Here is a 9,065-nt window from a genome sequence, read left to right as displayed (position 1 = left end):
GTGCCACAAAAGACCACTCTGCAGGGTCGACAGTACCTGGCCCGGGGAGCTGGTCCCCCCACCACATGCTCGGGAGTCAGAGGAAGGTCAAAGTGCTATAGAAGTTTCTCAACTATTTCTGTATTTTTGGCTCAGGCCAAGTTGCTTTTGGATTATGAGCAGAATTGAAAGTTATGAGATATAAAAATCCCTTTAGTATTGCTGACCCACAGGAGTCTGCCTTAGTACCTTTCTAAGTGCAATGAACATAGTTTTCCTTTCCTTCTTGATTTTCTTCCTTTCTTTCCATTATGCTCAAGGATTGAACAAAAGCCATGGCTCTCAGAGTCATTCTGAGACCAGAGGTGCAGACGGCACGGGGGCAGAACCCTGTACACACCTCACTTTATAACTGATTATGTGCAGGACAGCCAGCTGGGAGGGGGGCGGCACATCTTCTCCAATGGAAAACAAGGGCAGAGTTGAACAAAATTGTTCAGGCTCTGGAAATTGACTTGAGTCGGACAACAAGTTGAGACGCATTTATTCTTGAAAACGTGCTCTTTGGATCAGGCCAGCAGGAGAGAACTCGTGGCCTGGAGGTGCTCTTTGTTCCTGGCTGGGGGAGGCGGGGTGCCACTGCTGGGACCAGCAGCTCTGCCACTAGAGGACTGACTACTTTGGGGTGGGAGGCAAAAATCCAGGGCTTTTTCAGCAGAAGGTGGTGAACCCCATAGGAAGTGAATGGAAAAACCTGCAGCTTTGCTGATCTGAGACTGTGGTCCCAGTTGGGGTGAGCAGCAAACCAGTCAGAAATGTCATGGGGACATCATGGGGACAACTCCGCCACAGCAGGATGGGTTTAGGCGGCTGGCGGAGTGCGCGTGGTCCCGACGGAGACCGGCCAGAAGGAACTTGCACAGTGCTGGGCGTGTTCTAAAACTGGCCCGTGGAGCTGGTGTGTGGGGTTATCACTTGTCCCAGAGGACTGGGTAAAATAATTTGGAAAGCACTGCCTTATACACAGATTTTTCTCTATAATATCAGAGTGAAATAGAGTAGGCCATGAATCAGGAACTGTGGCTGCAAATCAGAACCACCTGATGTGCTTCTGAAAACGGAGTTGCTCGCCTTCTCCCCTCCCCCCGGCCCCACCTCCCCCGCAGGCTACTTAATTGCTTCCTAGGGTAAAGCTTAAGCCACAAGGGTTTTAGAAGCCATCCAGGTGCTTCCCCTGTGCAACCACTGGACTCCATGAACGGGCGCCCTCCTGGCCAAGGTGGGACCCCTAGTGTACTCCAGAAATACAAGACAGTTGTGGGGCAATGAAGGAGGCGAGAAGCCCTGCTGGAGGCGGACGAGGAGACAGGGTGAGAAAGGGTGCCTGGGCTTCAGAAGAGGAGCGGCAGAGAAGGAGGGGCAGCATCACTCCCCAGGGGTCCAGGGACAGGAGGAGGTTCCAGGAGGGCAGAGGTGGCAGGGCGGGGGGCAGGGGACAAGGTTTTACTAAGCGTCTTTCATCCCCCTGGCAGCCTAAAGTCACCTTTTGGCGGGGAAGTATTCAAACCCTCACCGGGGTTTCAGGTGAGGCAGGGCAGGTGCGGCTGAAGAGGGCGACCCCTCTGTGCTTCGGGAGGGTACCTGCTGCCTTGGCAGAGCAGCTCGCCCATCAGAGGGCGGAGCGGGTTTCCTGGCCTTCGCTGTGAGTGGGGAAACCTGCGCCTCGGCAGCTGCGCTGGGGATGCCGGTTAGCAGTTTTGAACGTGGGTGCCGAGTAGGCAAAAATGAGTTTGGAAGTGAATGGAGAAGGACCCCCAGTTCTGAAGATACTGAGGATGGCAGAGGGTAGAATCTCAGTGCCAGTAAGCAGCCCAGCAAAGGTAAACCCAGCAGGTCACCCTTCCCCAGAGGCCGACAGTGTCCCTTAAGGACCAGATTATGCTGCTTCATCGTCTGTGGTCTGGCGGCTGGAGCAGAGTGAGTGAAGTCTCAGGAGAAGGAGCTGGCCGGGCACAGGCCCAGTTCGGGGAGGTGTGGCTTTGACTTGAGGATGCACGGGACACCTCCCAGGCCGAACGTGGTGGCCAGGAGCTGGCACGAGGCCGGAGTCCACACAACCCTGGCAGAGCCCCCACCCCCAAGTTTCCCGCAGGGAGGTCGGTGACCAACCTCCTCGTGGCCTCATGAGGACTGGAAGGGACACAACGTGGGGCGGGAGAGGGCAGAGCAGGGGAGACTTTCAACAGGAGCGTTTGCCGTATTCTGCGTCCCCTGTTCACAGGCACCCTTGTGCACCCCACCCCAACTCCCAGCCAGCTCCCGCGCTCCTGAGAATTGGTGAAGGAAGGGCTTTGTGAAGAGAGGGGATAGAGGGCAGGACTCTACCAGCTAGACGGGTGCTGGGCCTCGGGGATCTGAGGGTGGCCACAGTGAGTCTAGGAAGTTCCCTCCAGACCTTACAGCCTCCCGATTGTGGGACATGTCCTCAGGAACTGTTTTAAGTTTTAGGGGCTTTAACCCGTTAGTTCCATGTAGTAGCTCACTTACTGAGTTAGAATAATAGCTCCATGCCAGTTATTAAGTTGAATGTTGGTGCAGTTCTGCTAAATGTGAATGGAAGGTAGCAAAATAAAACCACTGTGACGGGTGTGGATTTTCAGAAACTAAGATAGCAGGAAATCATTTTACCAAGCATTCTGACGTGTACCATATCCAAGCCAATAAGCAAAGTACTGCTGTTGAGGATTTACTGCTGTGCAAGTCGAGAGGTTTATCTGGTGCAAGTGTTACCAGATTAGCAAAGGTGACCTTCAGGTCATCACCCCTGACACCTAGTGAGTCTGGGCCCGTGCTAGGAACCAGGGGATCAGAGACAGGCCGGCTCCTGCCCTCAGGGGGCTGCAAACACTGAAAGAACAAAGTCAGGAGGCAGCTGCTCTCAGCGGAGCTGGTCTGTACTTCCTGCAATAGGACTGTGGCCGGGAGACGCAGAGGTGTCCACCTGCCTGGGCGATGGTCACCGCAGCGTCACTGTCTGCGGCCTGACAGTGGAGCACGAGGAGATGGCAAGGTCCCCGCATGGCCTTCTTCCACACCGAGTCTCCTGCCTTTTGTGTCAGTGTCATTGATTGTCATGTCTTCCTTCAGAGAGTTTATTTAAAAAAAACAGTAAATTAATTTCTTTCTTTTTTTTAAATCCATTTCTTAAAATTGCCAGAGGTCCTCAGCTGAGCTATCGTATCATGTGACCCCAGCCCTCGATTATAACTCTCTGCCCTTCTCCTTAACCCTTATCCAGTCCTCTCCTCCCCCGATGTTTTATAAATGCGGAGAGGGCTGTGGCACCAGGTCTGACCAGTCTGACCAGTCCGTGCCTGATGTGCATCTGGCTGTAGGTGGGGAAGTGCTAGCCATAGGTGGGCAGCAGCTCTGGGGCTCCCATTCCGCTCACACGTTTAACTGTCCCAAACTGGAAACGTTAATTCTACCTCCTGGAAAATGGCGCCCTGGCTCCAGATAAAGTGGAAAACGTTTTGAAAAGAGATCCAGTTTAATTATGATGACCTGAACCCCATGGCCGGGCATCCCCCAGGGTCCTCACACAGCTCAGCTTCCGCAGGGTCCTATAGGCCCATCTCACCGTCCCCGAGGCCATGGGCCATGAATCAGAGGACACCCCGTGAGCTCCCCAGCTCAGGAAGGGGTCAATTCAGTCCGTCCTCTGAGTGCACAGACCCACAGCGGCAGAGACCCACTCACACAGCCTTGCCCACAGTCTTCAGTTTGCCTACAACAGAGTGGGGCCAGCCAGTGTGGAATCAACCAGCTGAGGGTAAACTCAGTGAGGTCAAGTGACAGCAAAGATCCACCCAGCTGAGAACATTCCACTTGTGAGCTCACAGCCCCAGACAAGAAGGGGAAGAAGCCAGGATTCTACCCTCACTGCCTTGAAGTCTTCTCAAGTCCCTCGCAGTTCCTGACCTCACCTAGGGCGTGGCCACCGGGCGGGAACTGACCCTGCTCTAGCCCAGAGCCCCAGGGTCCCAGCTGATGGGGTGCTAGTCCTCTGACCATCGTCACTCACTTCAGTGCCCTGGTCATTTTGCGGTCACTTTGCAGTAAAGACAGATGACACAGCACATCAGCAGGGAGGCGACGACCAGTAAGCCACCAGCCACGGCGATCATGATCTCAAAGTCCAGCCTGTCAATCATGATCTGGAAGCCGAGCGCATCCCTGGACAGAGAAGTGCCGGCAGGCAGTGAATGTGGCCCCCACCGCCCCCCACAGCCGCTTAGCAACCTCCACGGGCTTCCTTCAGGGGAGGAGGAATGGACCCAAGCGCAGAGCCTCATGCATGTAAAACAGGGACGGACCTTCCTAAGCTGGTCCGGGGTGGGTCGGGGTTTCTCTGTGGTTGAAAAGGGACTGAAAGGCGGAGGCCAGAGAGAAGGAACCAGAGGACACAGAGTGGGAAGAACCTTTTTTCTCCCTTTCCTGGCCAGACGCCTGCGGCTGCAGATAACAAACCGGCCTGCACTGAGTCAGGGGTTTCCCTCCCAAACACTGGGCCTCCTGAAATAGCTTCACTTTCAGAGTCAGGCTGAAAAATCTCCTGTGGGAATAACTAAGGGGCTTTGTTCAAAATGTTACATTGTGCCATGATGAGAATATGCAAACCCATTCTGCAAACGATGCGTGTTTTAGGGGAAAAAATAATTTTCAGTTCTCCCACCGACAACTGGGTCATGCCATCTTAGTACTTAAGGAGATTCTGGAAGCTCCCAGCCAGACCCTTCCCAGGCTCAGAGGTGGGGAGTCTCCTGCACAGACCGGGAGCCAGCCCCTCCAGGAGCCCTTGTCCCTCGCTCTGTTTTTATTGTAGATCACACACCTTCCTTGGCTATTTTCCCTCCGAAATCCAACCGATTTCCTCAAAATCCAATTTACCTGGAATAAGCAATTTGGTTAATCAGACGTGCTGAGCCTTGAGAAATCGGTCTCTTCAAAGCCTTAGTGATAACTGGGCAGAAGAGAAATAACTCCAAGAGAAAAGCAAATGATTCAAATGATAAGTAAGCACACCTCCCGGGTCCAGGCGTCCTGAGCTGCATGAAGCCAAATAAAAATAAAAAACAAAAATAGGATTAGTTGTAGGGAAGCAGACCCTTCAGTGATAAATTCCCACACCTATGATCCCAGGAGAGATCTTAGCCCCGTCAAGAGGGAGAGCTGACATGCAAGTTTTAGGACCTGGCTTAGGAGCGCAGTCTCCAGCCAGAGCTGCAGGGAGGGACAGGCACATTCCAGGGCTTTTAGACCTTTCAGGACATGGGCTGTGTGACATCAGCCCTCAGAACGCCAGACCCCGATCACAGAGTTCTCAGTTCTGTCCCCTGATTAGGTTAATTTTAGCCTCCCAGGAAATGTGGCACTTCTAAATAATATTGTCAATCATTTTATTCTAAGTCTTGAACCTTTGCAGGGTTTTGTTCCCCCTAGAAAACACATTTAGTGTTTGTCTTATAATCAAAACATCGTTTGAGATTTCAATAAAAAGAAGAAAAGTCCTTCTGTTATCGAGTCTGTTATCATGTTACCGAGTTCTGGTCACTACACAATAGGACAGTAAGTCAGGAGGCGAGGAGTTGGGGCAAGGAATGGCAACTTTTATTCAGGAAGCGGGCAGACCGAGAAGATGGCCGTCTAGTGTCCTGGAGAACCATCTTCCCCAAGTCAGCACTCAGGCTCCTTTTATACTAAAAGGGGAGGGGGTGTGGTTGGTTGCTGTGAACTTCTTGGTGTAAGAATTCTTTGTTCTTGGAATCCTTTGTTTTATAGCTGTCCAGGTGGGTCAGATCATGGTGTCCCTGCAAACCTCCAACAAACCAAACTGGTATTTTCTTTTCCGCAACTGTTCTCTTTTATGAATGGGAAAGTGTTCTACCCTTAAAGGTCAGAGCCTTGAGAATGAGCTGTCCTGTATATTTCAGGCTTTAGGCAACATTTCGTTTACAAAAAGGGCAGAACCAGCAAGACTAAGCCTAGGAGACAGAGAACAGGGTTAAAGTCAAAGGAGCAGGGCTAATATGAAGTCAGACTGGTTCTTTTCTATTACACTGCCTTGTGGGGAGGTGAACAGCGTCCTCAGACCTGAGAGCTCTAGGTGTAGCCACTTACCACAACTCAGATCTGTGTTCGCTGACATATAGTGATAGGGTTCAGGAAATTGGTAAATGTAACTGAACATCTATAACTATACACATAGTTTTATAACTAGCTGTATATATACAACATATAACTGACACACAGTTGACCTATGTCATGGTTTTATGTATGGTTGTGTATGTTATACAGATAGCAGGTAACAGGCAGTGTAACTGAGAACTGTGGACAGATATTGATAATGTACCACATGGAGAGAAGACAGATTATGAGAATTGTCTGATCTCAAGGTACAGAGAGCCTGTCGAGCCAGTTCCCTGAGACGAGGGGGTTCATTTAGCTACATGAGGCTTCTCCCAGAAGCCCAGGGACAGGACCGGAGCAGGGCAGGCCTCTAGGGCACAGGCTCGGGGGGGTGAGGGTGGGGCTGTCTGGCCCTGTGTAAATGTTGTAGTCATGTGGGAAGTACAGGGTGCCGGCCTGACACTTTAAGTAATTTCATTCTGCCTTTCATCGTCTTAGTTTCTGTTTTACAGAAAGTTTTTAGCTTCTAATCAAAAGCTAATTTCAAATTTAATAAAGAACGAAGCTGCAGTTGAAAATGCAAACGCCGTCTGGGTAAATTTGATAACGTTAAAGGGTTATTGCTAAGGTTTAGGATACAATAATGGTAGGCAGTATGCTTTTCTTTTTTCTGCAAAGTCTTTCTTGTATAGATCCATGCTGAAATATGTATGCATAAAATTTTGATGCCTGGGGTTTGTTCTGAATGTGAGAAGGACAATATGGGGCGAGGGTGGTGATAAGAAATTCCAAGCCCTGAATCACGCTTGTCACTGCCCCCCGCAAGAGGAGTGACCATGAGGCTCTCTCACTTGGTGGTGGTGGTTCAGGAGCGGGAAGACCATGTCCATGGGAGAGAGGGAGGATGCAGTGAGAAAGACCCGGGGTCGGGGCAGGAGTGGGGAATCCATGGACACAGCCGAGCATGAGAGGCCCTTAGTAATCAGAAAGGTCCCCACTGCATACACATGTCCCCGTTCACTCTCACCCCAGGATGCCAGTCCTCACCCAGCACACGGCCGGCTCCAGAAGTCTCCAGGCTGACAGGAACTTGGTGGAGCATGGGTGACTGAGTCACTAGTCGATTACAGCCCTGGGAAGGCCAGCAGTGATGTGGCCAAAGGGCAAAGACTCAAAGGAACAGGGCACTTAGCTGAGTGGGTAGGGAGGTCTGGGGGTTTGGCGGAGAAGAGAGCCCACCGCGAAGCTGTGCCTCTGTGAGGGGCTAGTCTCCCAGGAGGAAGAACGTTCAGGGTTTCCCGGGCACAGACTGAGGGTTTAGGGGCTGGTATTAGTCAGGGTTGTCGACCTGCAGGTACAGCCAACCCCCCGTCTCCATCTCAACCCAGTAGAGGCTGTCTCCTGCTCACTATGGACCAGCACATGTCTGAGGGGGATGCAGGGACCCAGACCCCTTCCCATGGATGCTCTGCCTCCCGCCAGGAGCCCAGGGAAGAGAGAGCAGAGGCAGGGTGGGTTCAGAGCTCAGGCTTGGCAGTGGCGTGCATCCCTCCGCCCACCTCTCTGTGGTCATCCCCGCAGACAAGCAGGAAGGAGACAGAACGTGGATGGGGAGCCTCTTGCAGGCTCTACCCCATCGTTACATGGGGAACGAGGATTCAAGAGGGAAGAGTCAGATTTGGGAAGGGGAACAGGAGGCTGGGTGAGGACGGGCTGGGAGGGGACAGGGTAGAGACCTCAGATGGTGGCATGTGAGGTGCGGGAGACCGGGGCCCTCTGGTGCAGGGGTCAGCTTAGTCCAGCGGCCTGCACTCTGGGGAGGAGGAGTCCCAGCCTCCCGGACCATCGGCTCTGATCTGCTCCAGTGAAAGCTCACTGGGGAGGCACTGTCTGCAGGGTCCCAGAGAGACTCAAGGCTCCTTCTTGAGGGGAAACCGAGAGGGGCAGTGTGGCCCCGGGCACATTCTAGAACCTCAGGTCATTCTGGCTTATCCGCATATAAAAATCCCTGACCCACACAGTGTGCACCGGGTGGCTGCAACCAGGATGATAAATACCCATGTTCATGAACACCGAAAGGTCCTGTGCCATGGCGTTGAGCTGTAAGTAATCAAATAGAATAGAGAATACATGATTTACATAAACTGAAGCACAAACACTTCTGTATGCATGTACAAGATACATGTGTCTGCAAGCATGCCTGCCACAAGGGTACCATCTGAATCATAGGATTTCTTCCTTTATTCACAGCACTTTTGAGACTTACATATTCAGGAGTACTGAATGATAAGGAAACAAAACAAAAATGATAAGGAAAAAAAAGAGAAACAAACTAAAAAATCTCCAAGCCCCAGCCCAGCAGGAAAAAAAAATGGACCCAAACTGAGCAAAGGGTCTGGGCTGGTGAACTGCAGGTGCAGGTCTGAGATGCAGGTTGCCTGGGCGGGGTTTGCACCTCTGCTAACAGACAGATGAGCACCCGTGATCCTTCCGCAGCTCAGAAGGGGCACACATGTCACTACAGAAGCGGAATCCACAGGCGTTGGTAGGTTCAGGATGTGATGACCGCAGACGTGGGCTACGAGGGGAGGTGTTCTCACCCCAGCTAGAGGGGGAGAGGGGTGGTCCTGGGGTTTTCAAAGGGCAGTATGTCCAGGGCCTCCTGGTGGGCACACTTCAGGCCTGAGTGGGAAAGGCTTGTAAACTTGGCGGCTCCTTTTAAAAGCATCTGGGCTTGCTCACCCAGGAGGGGAGGCGGGATGGAGCAGAGGCGGGAGGGCAGGGCTCGCCCAGGCCATGATCGCTGCCTTTACCTTTCCTCTGACTGACCTGGAGCTGTTCCCCCTGCGCCCCATCGCAGACCTCCTCACCGCGCAGGTAGAAGCCCAGAGAAGAGC

The 9,065-nt window shown here is 52.4% G+C and overlaps 1 long non-coding RNA gene across 1 annotated transcript; it reads right to left on the bottom strand.

Annotated features, from left to right (window-relative positions):
- Positions 1 to 2,709: 2,709 nt before the first annotated feature.
- LOC140699473 (uncharacterized) lies at positions 2,710 to 5,283 on the bottom strand. Its single transcript, XR_012077672.1, has 4 exons — positions 5,233 to 5,283; positions 4,930 to 5,087; positions 4,064 to 4,215; positions 2,710 to 3,120 (listed from the first exon to the last, which is right to left on the bottom strand). It is a non-coding gene; the product is annotated as an uncharacterized lncRNA (long non-coding RNA).
- Positions 5,284 to 9,065: the final 3,782 nt, after the last annotated feature.

This window comes from Vicugna pacos, chromosome 11 (assembly GCF_048564905.1).
Source record: "Vicugna pacos chromosome 11, VicPac4, whole genome shotgun sequence".
Taxonomy (NCBI): Eukaryota; Metazoa; Chordata; class Mammalia; order Artiodactyla; family Camelidae; genus Vicugna; species Vicugna pacos.
The sequence above is the reverse complement of the archived record's forward strand: the minus strand, read 5'-3'. Positions and strand labels throughout refer to the sequence as shown.